Below are 12,765 nucleotides of genomic sequence, written 5' to 3'. Positions count from 1 at the left end.
AGGGAAACAGAAAGGCACAAGCAGTAAGAGGCCAAGAATAAACACGTACTCAATATGTGGCCACCTTAAATACTCACTGTTCACATTGCCATGTAACACTAATACTCCTATTGAGCTATCTCAAATTGGTAAGAAACTCTGTTGCATCTTTTTTCTTTCCAGTCACTGTTCTCACAAGACGTTATCTTCCGTCAATGCATATGCTCCAAATATTTCTGGCAACCTTATATTGCAAACATTTGGATCTTTTTCAGTGCTTTTCAAATGAAAAACAAGAATTTGAATAGTTTCATTCTTCACCAATCTAAGCCTCACTTGACAGAAAAATTCCCAATTGATATATTTAATGATTAAAGTATATCTCCATTGCATATTTTGATAGAAAACAAAATTTCAAGTATTTTTACAATTTACCACTCCTGTATTGTGTGTATGAAAAAGAATCTGTGACAAATCTCTGTCAAAGTCAAAAGTTCTACAATAAAAGACATACCGCTACCATATAATAATGGGCAACTAGATAATGTCTGTGTATCTATATATGGTCACACACACAGAGAAACACTGATATATAAGTAGTATAAAATCTACACTAATAGGTACCTTGCAGACTCAATATTTATATATCACCTTATTCTATTATTTCTTAATTTTCATATATTTAATTATTGTAACCCAAGAGCTATATGCATTTATTTTTGCTAATACAGGCAAAAATTAATATACTTGATAGTGTGATAGTTGTTGAAACATTGAGCTTTCTAAGACACTGAACATGATTTTTAACGTACTTTTTCTAGCCCTTTACCTGGAAATTAATTTGAACAGTTAATGGAACTTTCACCAAACACAGGAGATAAATTTATTTTTATTTGTTTTGTTGGGTTTTTTTAATGTTTCCACTATTTCAATTACTAACCTTTTACTGCAAATTCTCCCAGAGTAAATCCACATTATCGGTTATATCATATTCCTTCTATGAACCATACACATTCCTGAAAATTCACATGTTTAATTGACTTACAGAAAAGAAATATCCAGGCGTGCAAATGGACAGCAAAATTTGTGTGATTCAAAAAAATTTAAACATCTGACACCCTTTCTTTTACACTTGTCAGAACAAGTACAGTTCACAAATGAAACTTCAGCCATTTCAAAATGGTAAATATCCTCTAATTTTATATTGATTGACTTGGGGAGGCTCACAGGAAATGAAAAATACATGGTGTGATGCTAAGGCTGATGAAATCCAGACCTTTGCTGACCTGCAACTTCCATATAAAGCCATCAGAACTGTGTAGATTCTCAACACCAAATCCCCTTTTATAGCTCTCCTGCTACAACACCAAATAGTAGTTAATTCTTCATAGTTAAAACACTGTCCTTATTTATTCAGTTGTCCCCTCATTAATCCCTGGCAGAATCAGTGTAGCACTGGCTGCTCAAAGTTCCTTCCTCAGCTAATGAAGTGTATAAAGTTCTGAAAGCTCAAAGAAAATAGTCCCCTGTGCTGAAGGAACGCCTACTATAGCAACTCTGCTCCAAATGCCTTTCATTAGTCACATACCTTCAGGAAAAGAAGGGTCCCAGTTTTTTTTTGGAAAGCTACCACAAGAACTCTTTTTGGAAAAACAAACAAAATCCCCTGTAATCTCCACATTATTAATGAAAGGACAGAAGTTGTGTTACAGATTTTAGTTGCCAGCTTCAGATTCTTTCAAGCATCACAGCTGACAACCAGGTTTAGAACCTATGTCAGGTCTACCTATCTTTACAGTACTTCCTCCATATCAACATCCCTTAATGATGACACCTCTAGTGGTGTTTTCCAAAGTAAGGTCTTCCTCTTGTCATGTGCAAAGACAAGAGAGAAGGACCCTGCACTCAGTCAAAATCATGTAACAGGCTCTTACAACTTCTGCTCTTCTCTGTGGGTCTGTGTCTTACACTGTGTATAGAACTTGTATTTAAAAGTGACAGCCACCAGTGACACAGTCACGTATCAAACACTGAAGTTCTCTTTCACACTTGTCTTCCCAGTTTTGCTATTTTATGCCTCAGTTCTCAATGTCCTGGGCATTAGTACCTAAGCTGGGCTGGACATGTAGTTAGAAGAGAAAACACAGGTCCTATGCAAGCCTTTTACAACTACCTTGTCTTGCAGGCCACAAAGAGCCTAATAAAAGCAATTTAAATATTTCCAATATTCTTCCTTAAAGCTTCTCAGGTAAGTACCAAAAAAGCTTTCCACTGATAGGACACACCTGGTATGCTGTTATCACAACTTTTGAGGTGAAGTTCACCACCACGCTGAAGGCACAACAGAGAAAAGGAGACATAAACATATCAGTTACCACATTAACAGCTATTAAAATAAACGCTTAGTGCGCTTAATGTTTTTATCACAAAGCAGTCCTTCCTAACATTGGCGTAAGTACAGTAGTAAAGATAAATGTATCTGCAACCCTTCGAAGGGGTGGTCATTGTGGATTATGATGGAGAGCCAACACTACATTATGAAACACTGTAGATGGAGTTAGACATACGTTATGTCTAATTTCCACATTAAAATTTTCCTCAGAAAGTGAGCTACTGAATGTTTGCTCTGAGAGCTCAGTGTGACACACTTGCACGAGCAGTATGAAACTGTAAGAGTGTAAGATGCAGTTAACCCAATGACCAAGGGCAGGAGCTTGCACTGAAGAAAACACAGAATTAGATGTCAGACACTGAAGGGCTATGACATCTTAATGCCACTTTATAACTACAGTATTACTTCTTTACCTTTCTAGCTATGGCATATAAATAAAATATTCCTAGAATTCAGGGAGATGCATTAATACTACTGAGTTCCAAAAATTTTAGAGCCACCAAGAATTAGTACATAAACAAGAAGCAAAGCCAATTGATTTATTACAACAAAGTTAGCAGAATTAATTGCAGAAGGCAAAGCTGGTATTCTATACAAAGCACTCTGTAGAAGAAATGTTAGTGGGACTTCCTACTTAAATGTTACCATAGTCTTACATGAATTCTACAAAACCAATTAGCTCTGCTCTGAGGTAATGATTTAAAATGATGTAACAACTCACAATTTGAGATGTCATCTAGCACCTGGAATAATAAACTAACTCAATTCTCTTCATGACCTTAGTTTGCTTCCTTCATTTGTTTTTTTCAGTAATTTTGAGGTTCAGGTTACATGAAATAGGTTCTCCTGGTCCTCTCAGAACTGTTGTGTCTTTAAGAATAAACGCATTTAAACACCAAGCCTTCACAGCAGCTCTCCACCAAAAGGAGCAAAAATTTTCCAATGCAAAGGGAGGCAGCTTATCTTTTCGGTACTCCTGGAAGACAGGGATGAAGGACATTTGATTGTAGGAAGCAGCAAGCAACCTTACCAGTTTCTGTTTAATAATCAATTACATTGTTTCTTTGCAGAAGTCTCAACTTCTATGATCATATGATTATGTGACTCTCTTGGATTTCATCTAAAATAAAACATTTTCTAGATTATTTGATCATGACATAAAAAAGTTAAAAAGACTGATCCAAGACTACAAATTTCAAAACAAGTCCCCTCCCATCCAATCTATTAAAAGTGAATTTTAAGTCTATGTTATAGAATTTCAACACCTGAGTTTAATAGAGCTAGAGCTGGTCTTTGAAATTCTTACCACAGCATCAGTTGTACTGGAAAAGAACAAACTTATCTTTCCTTTTATTCTGCGTATTCATGAGTCAAAACCTCAATGAAAGTTTAGGGACTGGGTCACACTAACAAACTGTCCAGGTTCTGTCACGCTCCTTCCCAGTCAAAGTTTCTGGCTTTATTTAATTCAGATTTACATGTAAAGCGGGACTATCAGTAAAATGGGAATGTGAACATAAAACCTTTTGGCAGAGTGATTTGAAATTTATTGATGAAAAGTCCTCTTCAGAAGGGTGTGTGTTTTTTTCACCTTTTGTTTCTTAAACAGTCTAGATTCATGCTATTGTTTTCTAATTAAACTTATACAGAGCTCCCATTTTCCTTATCATCTATAAACAAATGTGTTGTACACATCAGACTGAGTAAGTAGTAAACCGATTAATGAAGAATTATTTGTCCTTTTGTCTTTAGCTAAACTATAATGTTGTTTTGTTTCAACAGAACCCTGGCAAATTAATCATGATTGTGTTTACAGTCTTAGGACTATACCTACACATTTGATGTCTTTCCCTGCTGTGCTGGAGGAGTTACACTTCCCAAAACTTGGAGAAGAGTCAAAAATAAATTTACAATTCAAACAGTTTCTCAACTGATTACTCTTCATTCCTTCAGAAAGCTGGCAAAATGCAGCAACGTAAAAAAGTCTGCACCGGTTCCATGCTAGGGCACATGATCTGAAGGGCCATCCCACAAAATACAGAAGGGCAGAACCACGTGAGGCTCCCCTTTACAGTCCCTCACAGGCAGGAAGAATCTCACTTTAATTTGCATTACTGAAATTTTCGCATAGGATAACATCAGCTTAAAGCAGAAATTATGCTCAGAGCAACACTACTGAACACCATCCTTAAAAAGAATAAGAATTAACCATTAGATTCTTCTGGTTTGTTTCCAGATATGAATTGTAGTAGTAAGACCTTTTCGTGAAATGATACAGTACAAAACAAAAGCAAGAAAGCGCCCAAATATCTTTCATTTCCTCCTTCTACTGAGGGAAGAAAGAACTGTTTAGGGTACAGAACACAGGAAATTATCAACCATAATGCAGCTTATGCTGGTGGAGAATCGCAAAACAAGTATTTTCATATTAATATACACCAGAAACGGAGTACTATGCCTTCAAGGATTAACCAGATAGCCAGCCACCAATATTGACGAATCTTATCTTTCTACTAAGTAAAACAAATGCACTGACTTATTTCATTCATTCAGCAGCAACAATAAAGAAAACAGAAGAGAGATGTGATACCCAGTTCTGCTGTTCACTCTGCCCACAACATGTTCATACTTAACTAGCACAACTGCTTCATCTCCTCCCCTTTTATGTTAACTTGTAAGCATAAAAAGGCACATAAAGCATTAAGATGAAAAAAGATTACTGTAATCCTAGCCATGTTTCTTTGAATAACATATCTATATACATATTCCGCATGTTTATGGTTTTATGCATATTCAAGGAATTAACATACTTAAATATTCCCAAAATTGGTCTTAATTGAATTATGCATTTCTGAAAACTGTTTTAAGTATAAATATCAAGAACAAGTTTTTATCATTGCAGTCCCAACTTACACACTTAATAAGAGACCACACCATACACATCTGCACAGGATGAAAAATCAGTTATCACCATGCCTTTACAAAGTATGGCCTATAATAAAGGGCCTTCCATATTGAAAGAAAAAACAATTATTTAAGACCTAACCCTAAGAGATTATGTTAACTTTCCACTAAAAAGGAAGTTCCTTGTAGTCCCATCTTTAGTAAGATTCATAAACATGCCTCTAAAAATAAATAAAGAATACCATGGAAATCATTAACACTAAGGAGGTCTGGATATACTGAAAACGTTCAAAAATACAGTGTAGTCATCACTTATTTTTCCGACTCTGATCACTGTTATTCCTTTTTCATATTTCTGACACAATGCTATTTTTGATAACTGATTTTAAAAAAATATTTAAAGTATAATTTGGAAAACTTATTCACTGAACTATACTAAAAATGAGGAAAGAACTTTTGCAAGTATCACTTTCTAGTCATTTAACAGGAGAATTTCAGAATTCTTAACTTTCCTAAGAGGACGCAAGTCTAAGAATGCATATGTATTTAATAAATAATATGAAAATATACAAATGTAATTGTTATTTTACAGACTTCATATGTCATCACAAGAATATTTCTCTTATCAATGTCACAGTTCTGCCTTGTGTTTTTATTGCTTAAACTGTGGTGACTGAAAAGAAGAAAAACTAATCTGAAAGACAGCTATATTCCCCAAAACTCACTCACTCATTTGACACAAATGCACAGTTTAAATCCATGTCAAAGTTATTATTAATCATATTGCAACAGAACAAACACCGAACATTACATTACTATTCAATATTCAATACTTTCACAGTGCAATCTCTTTCAGGAAGGAATGATTTCCAGCAGCAATACTGAAAAAGTTAGGCAGTGTGGCAAAACAGAGAGATCTAAAGTGCAACTATGAATGTGTATTGCATTCACATTCTATAGAACAAAAATACAAATTAACAACTTATTCCAATACTGGTCATTCGTACCATTTCAACAACAGAAATGAACTTAGTACTGTAATACCAAAAAAACCTCATAGATATATGATAAGGACATACTTTTATTTGATTCATAATATGAAATGCACATTTGAATATGGCAGAGAGAATATTTTAAAAGCACCATACTGCCTGACAGTCTGAAGTTGTCTGGATGCTTCTGAGATACAAAGTGTTAATTTAAGAGTCATCTATAAGGTAGAGTAGTTCCCCACCATACTTTTTAGATAAAGTAGTATGTGAGATAATCCATTTGTACATCACCACAGAAATTGTTTTCCAATTCCGTATTAGTTCCTTATTGTCCTGGACTCAAGAAAATAATTTTAGTGAAGGCGCAATAAAGAGAGATACCCTGGGAGGAAAAAATTGCATTTCAGAACCATATAGCATTCTAATTTTCTTTCTTCTCCCTTCCTGTTCCCCTGTAATTATATTCGAGCAAAATATTACAGAAGCTCTAATACTTCCATGACAGAAGTCACTTAGGCCAACTTTATTCTCATTTGAGCAACTACTTTTGTTCTCAAAAAGCAGAAAGACAGAATATGACCTCTGTGGGAAATGGTTCTTGCATCATAATTAAGCTTGATTAAGAGGCACTATGGTGTCTTATATCCGCTGCAATGACAAAAGAATTCTGTCCATCTATACTACACTTGAATTTGGGGTAGATGAGACTAAAAACGCCTTGCAATTCTATGTTGCCAGAAGTTCACCATTAAAGCTAAACTTACAGAATCTAAAAACGCTAACACAGGACATGTATGGTACCTTCTCTATTCTAATCAGTGACCTTATGGTTAAAGCAAAGTAAAAAACAATCAAAAAAATTAATATTAAAATGTTCAGTCATGATCAAAAACTGTCTGGGTGTGCTTGACTGATCCGTTAGCCAACCAAATAGGAAAGTGTTCAAGTCATGCTCCAGTGCTTCCCTTAGTGGGAACACTCATTCCGGTTATAACCTCTACTCAGTTACCAATTTTAACTATACTTCAGGGATTTTTCTCTCTTTAAAACCTTTATTCTTCTGTCAGATTTGGTTGAAATTGTTCTGTTGGCTCAAACATTACTAGGGAGGAACAGCAAAGAAAGAGACATTATAAATACTGTTTCTTTAGGAAAATACTGGAACATAGATGTTCTGAATTGCTGTGTACAAACCTGGGAATGTGGAAAGTCTGAAGATTCTAGGGCAAAGAGAGGTTGGTAGCCCTAAATCTACACTTCCATAACCGTGCAGAACCAGATTTCTGTAAAAATAAATAATGCTTTGATTGGAGCATGTCTGCAAAATTCTTTTAATGTATCATAAGCTTCCCTTACCTATGACTCTGGTTTAAAGCATTTTTTAAATCTGAGAATTCTTTTTGTCATAACATGGTGCAAATTGAAAAAGGTGAAGGATAATGAACCTTTTTTCAATATAGGTGTCTTCTTGCACTATGAATACGCACACAATGGCAGCTCTCAGATGTCCCTGTCTGCTGTGAAAACTTTGAGATTCCTTATTATTTCTCATAATGTAACATTTTTGGCTGCAAGGAAGTTTTTACTCAAATAGTGATACCACACAAAAACATGTATGATTACAGATTAACAAATTTTACCATTTTATTGTGTTCAAAATATAGATGATTTTTAAGGGAATTTTTAAGAAAAGCAGACAATATGGCTATAGCAATCTGAGAATTAGCACCTTTTAGAAAATTACTAGTATTCTCGGTGAGATTATTTGTGAATGTTTTTTCCTGCACATTTCTTAAATGTGGATACAACCATACACCTGCCTTCAGAATGTGACAAGGTAGATCATCTTAATTTTTTGGATGCTACCAAAAAAATCAAAGGGATTTATAGAACCTGACATATTCTCTCCTTCCATTCTTTTTCATAATTTTAATTTTTGTCTCTTAACATTGCTTTTTTCTCCACAATTGGCATCAAGTAATTTCTTCTCTTTTGTTTTTACTGTAATCTTTAGACTTCCTTTCATCTTATTTCCCAAAGGCACAGTTAAAACTGTATTACCTGCAAAACTGAAATCTTTAATCCTTGAGATAGTTGGCTCAAACCACCTTTTTGCCCTTACTCTTGCTGTGTCTTTCGTAATTTCTTCTTGAAGTGTTAGGAGGAAAAAAGAGGAGACATAAAAGAACAACCAACTCTAGTATACACTGAAGTTTGTCCCTTGCAAGAGAAGGCAGTAACATTTTGGATTTTCTGTCAACATACAGTTTTCTACCAAAAAGTAAAATTCATTGAAGTTGTACGTCAAAGCAAGAAACATATTGGAGAAGCTACAGTGTGCTAGTACTACTCTAAAGAAGTAGTTTGAGAAGACAGAGTTTCTTATGCAAAAGAAGAAAAATTTAACAACCACTGAACTTTAAATTCCATTACCATGATACTTTAGTATCATCCATGCTCTTAAAAAACAGTTAAAACTGCTACTAAAACACATACCTAGGGGCTCCTGACTGCAAAATCAATACTTGCAAAGATACGGCCCTCATCATGTCTGAATGATACCATCAGTTAAATAATTAAATGCATTATATTATAACCTAAACTAACTGACATTATTAAATTTCTATAACCCAGAAATGTTCCAAAAGTGTCCATACTAACTCTAAGTATATCAAACCATTACGTAAGTGCCAATGTACTCCCTCCACATTGTTATTTAATCTTCAATTAATACTTCTATTATAATGAAAATTCTGCTCATTAACTTTAGAAATAAATTTCCCAAATACAAAACTGGTCAAAGCTTTTGCTTTAAGATCAGATAAGTCATTGAAAGTGTGTACTATGCATTTGACATGCTAATACATAATTAAGACTGAAGGAGCAAAATTCTTAGAAAAACCCCTGTAAGGTTATGACCAATATATGGCATTCGCATACATGTACAGCACATAACCATGTATTACAACCATTCAAGGTGAAAAATTTCATGCCTAATGAGTATCTGTATTCCAGTTCATTAACTGGCCCTTCTTTTTGTTCCATATGTGTACAAAGACCATACTATATGGCCTCCTTGCAAGCAAGAAATCAAAGGGATCAAAACTACAAAAGAAAGGAGGTGGAGGGTGAATACATACAGAAAACTCTTTCTTAACTCTGAACTACTGGTAATAACTCTGGTTTCTTCTCCATGTTATTAATATTCACTTTCTGGATAATTCTAAATACTATACTCCTCTATTACCACATATTACCCAGACATGATCATCAGAGCCCTCCACGTGAAGTCATTCACAGGACAATTCCACCAACAGAAGACTAGTCCCCACAGCTCTCTGTAAAGATTGTGCTAGATAAAAATATGAATGGCATCTCAAATGACAATTTTCTGTGAGTGTCAAGGATGAAGGCTTTTGTCAGTAACAACACTGATACACACTGAGACCCAGCACAGTTAACACTGCACACTGGATGAGTATCTCCCTAGTGGTCTCATATCAGGACTTGACATGGTCCAAAATTAATTAATGTCTATAGGGAGAGAGGAGCACCGCTAAATCTTTCAGCTAGGGATGTAACAAGTTAGTGTGCACTTTCGAAGTGCTAACTCCCATGCAGGTATAGTAATGTCTTCCTGATAACCAATGCATGAAGTGATGCATCAAAACTGTAGGCATGAAGTTTAGACAAAAAATGGTTAAACTAGATTCCTTACAAGGGATTCCATGTTCTCATTATAAGCTGTCCCAAAAAATAATTCCTTTGTTCTAAAACTTGACATTTCATTTGATGACACCTTTGTGTTAAGAAAAATTATGAATAATTATGCCCTATTGTCCTTTTCCAGGCCAGTCATGCCTTTTGTAAAATTGGATCTATTCAAGGCAGAGAGTCATCATACCTATCACTATTCCTGTCACCTTTCCCTTATGCTTTTCCAATGAGGTAATTTGAACTACACTCAGCATTTAATACGTGGGTTTAAACTGTGATAAACATAAGATATTATAGCTTGTTCTGTATTTCTTTCCTAATAGCACCTAGTATTTTATGTACATTACTGAATGCCAAGTACTGAACTTCTCCGTCCTACAACATTTATCATAATTCAACTTTTAAGTCCTCTGTAGCACTTACCCCACTAGCAATAGATGATACACAGGATACCTAGTACATATATTTTTGGTATAGCAATGCTCATGTACAAAGCAACACTGGAAGGAAGTAATGCCAGAGGAACAAACAGATTTCACAGGGTAGCATGTCTGTCTCCTAACTTTGGCTCAGCTGTTTGGCCTCAGGAAGCTACTTCAACTGAATGCCTTTTCCATAGACGTGAAGTAAAAACTTTGAGACCATGTAATTTCCTAAGTACCTTCACCCATCTGACCATATTAACTATTTGCAAAATGTATGAATCAAGAATTTATGTACCAGAACAGATAAATGGAGAGCTCTGTCGTGGTTTAGCCCCAGCTGGCAACTAAGCACCACACAGCCACTCACTCACTCCCCCTCTCACAGTGGGACAGGGGAGAGAATTAGAAAAAAACCTCGCGGGTTGAGATAAACACAGTTTAATAAGACAGAGAGAAAGAAACAACAATGATAACAACAATAATAATACCGACAAAGGAATGTACCAGAACAAGTGATGCCTAATACAGCAATTGCTCACCACCCAGTGATCGACAGCCCGTCCTCGAGCAGCGATTTCCGCCCCCCCGGCCGACTCCAGTTTATGTACTGGGCATGACATCGTATGGTAGGGAATATCTCTTTGGCCAGCCTGGGTCAGCTGTCCCGGCTGTGTCCCCTCCCAGCTCCCCGTGCACCCCCAGCCTGCTCGCTGGCAGGCCAGCACAAGAAGCTGGACTGTCCTTGACTGCTCAGCAACAACCCCAAACATCAGCACATTATCAATAATTTCTCATCCCAAATCCAAAACACAGTCTCACACTAGCTTCTGTGAAGAAAACCAGCTCTATCCTGGCTGAAACCAGGACAAGCTCCTTCAGATTTCTGCAGGTCCAGCCTTGTAAGCTTGAGCTTGGCGAGCTTCAAAAGTTTCTTTTGGCAACATGTTGAATCTTACCGTACTGCAATGGACAAATACCCTTTTGTTTTGCTGACTAAAGCACATACAGAGCATTTTTCTGTCACAAAGCCCCTCAAAGTGTTTGAAGAAAAAGTTTCAAGGATGAATAAGCCATTCCAGAATGAGCCGTCTTCCCAGTATTTTCCGCTTGCACTTTGAACTGAATGTCAAAATACGACACAACCTCACATCAGACGCCACTGTGTGAAAGCTGACTCACTGAAAACTTTAGCCAGAAACAATTATATCAAATACATAGCATCCCTATATTTTCAGTACCTGATACCAAGGGGGTGCACATACCTTTATGCCTACTATATGGAAGAAAATAGGCAAATGTGTACAGCAAAATTACTACTGCATATCAGTATATCAGGAGCACAGTAAAAAGGAACAGTATGCATTAAGTTTGCTTTGAAGAATGACTTACTACTACAAGGAGGAAGAAGTCTCTATATGCAAAGTAATTAAAGTCCTCCAAAAGTGACGCAAATATTGTATCAGGTGGAACCGTATTTGTAAAAGCAAGCTTTCATTTCATTCCTCACATTGCACTTCGGAGATATATACAAAACAGGATTTTCTTTTCATTGCTGGCACTTCCATCACTACTTCCCCTCATGGTTTTCAGTGGTTTGATAGTCAAGACACTAACACTTAGAAAATGTTACCTTCTGTGCTGATGAAACATATTACTCAACACTACTGTGTACTGTACTTTGAGAAAAATCAGGAATTGACATCTTAAGCTTGCTTCTGCAAACCTGCCAAGCCTCTGTACTTGTAATACTGTCTCTATGTGTTTTTTCCTGTTAATTCCTGTCCTGTAGTTCTCTGAAAGGCCATGAAAAGTCATCCTTGAATGAATTTTTTTTTTACATTATCAAAACATTTTGTAGAAAGCAAGTTTAAGACACTGTAGTTTGACATTAGATACTACAAACTTTTTCCAACCACATTAAATATGTAGGCATATATTTAATGTGGTTTCAAACATATACAATTTAATACACACATTTAAGATTTGTGAAGTAGCAAGAATAGCCAGACACAAATGTACTTGTCTCTGTAAACTACTGTATTAGTAGATTAAAACATTGCAGCATGGTATTTTGCTCACAAAGCTTTGGTTTACATGATCTACACATAGTAACATTCGTTATCATTTATTCTACAGAATTTATTGTTTCCCTGACAGAGATGCAGAAGGACACAACCAGAAGCAAAACTGAAAATTTAGGAGCACCAAGCATTATGAAGCGTTGAGATCAGCAACTGTGCCAGTACTAAGTTAATGCAAGATTATCTGGGGTACAGGTACAAGCTATCCATTGGATCAGCCAGATACTGAACTTAATATGAAGATTTCTGACTTTTCTGTGAAGTCAGCTTCTCCA

At 35.8% G+C, this 12,765-nt stretch overlaps 1 protein-coding gene across 1 annotated transcript in view; it reads right to left on the bottom strand.

Moving 5' to 3' along the window:
• The window catches only part of LOC104622586 (protein FAM189A1-like), an 82,016-nt gene that overhangs the window by 49,856 nt on the left and 19,395 nt on the right, over window positions 1-12,765 (bottom strand). The gene's annotated exons all lie outside the window — the stretch shown is intronic.

The sequence above is a fragment of the Phaethon lepturus genome, unplaced genomic scaffold (genome assembly GCF_000687285.1).
Source record: "Phaethon lepturus isolate BGI_N335 unplaced genomic scaffold, ASM68728v1 scaffold3586, whole genome shotgun sequence".
Lineage (NCBI taxonomy): Eukaryota > Metazoa > Chordata > Aves > Phaethontiformes > Phaethontidae > Phaethon > Phaethon lepturus.
This window is presented reverse-complemented; position numbering and strand designations above follow the sequence as displayed.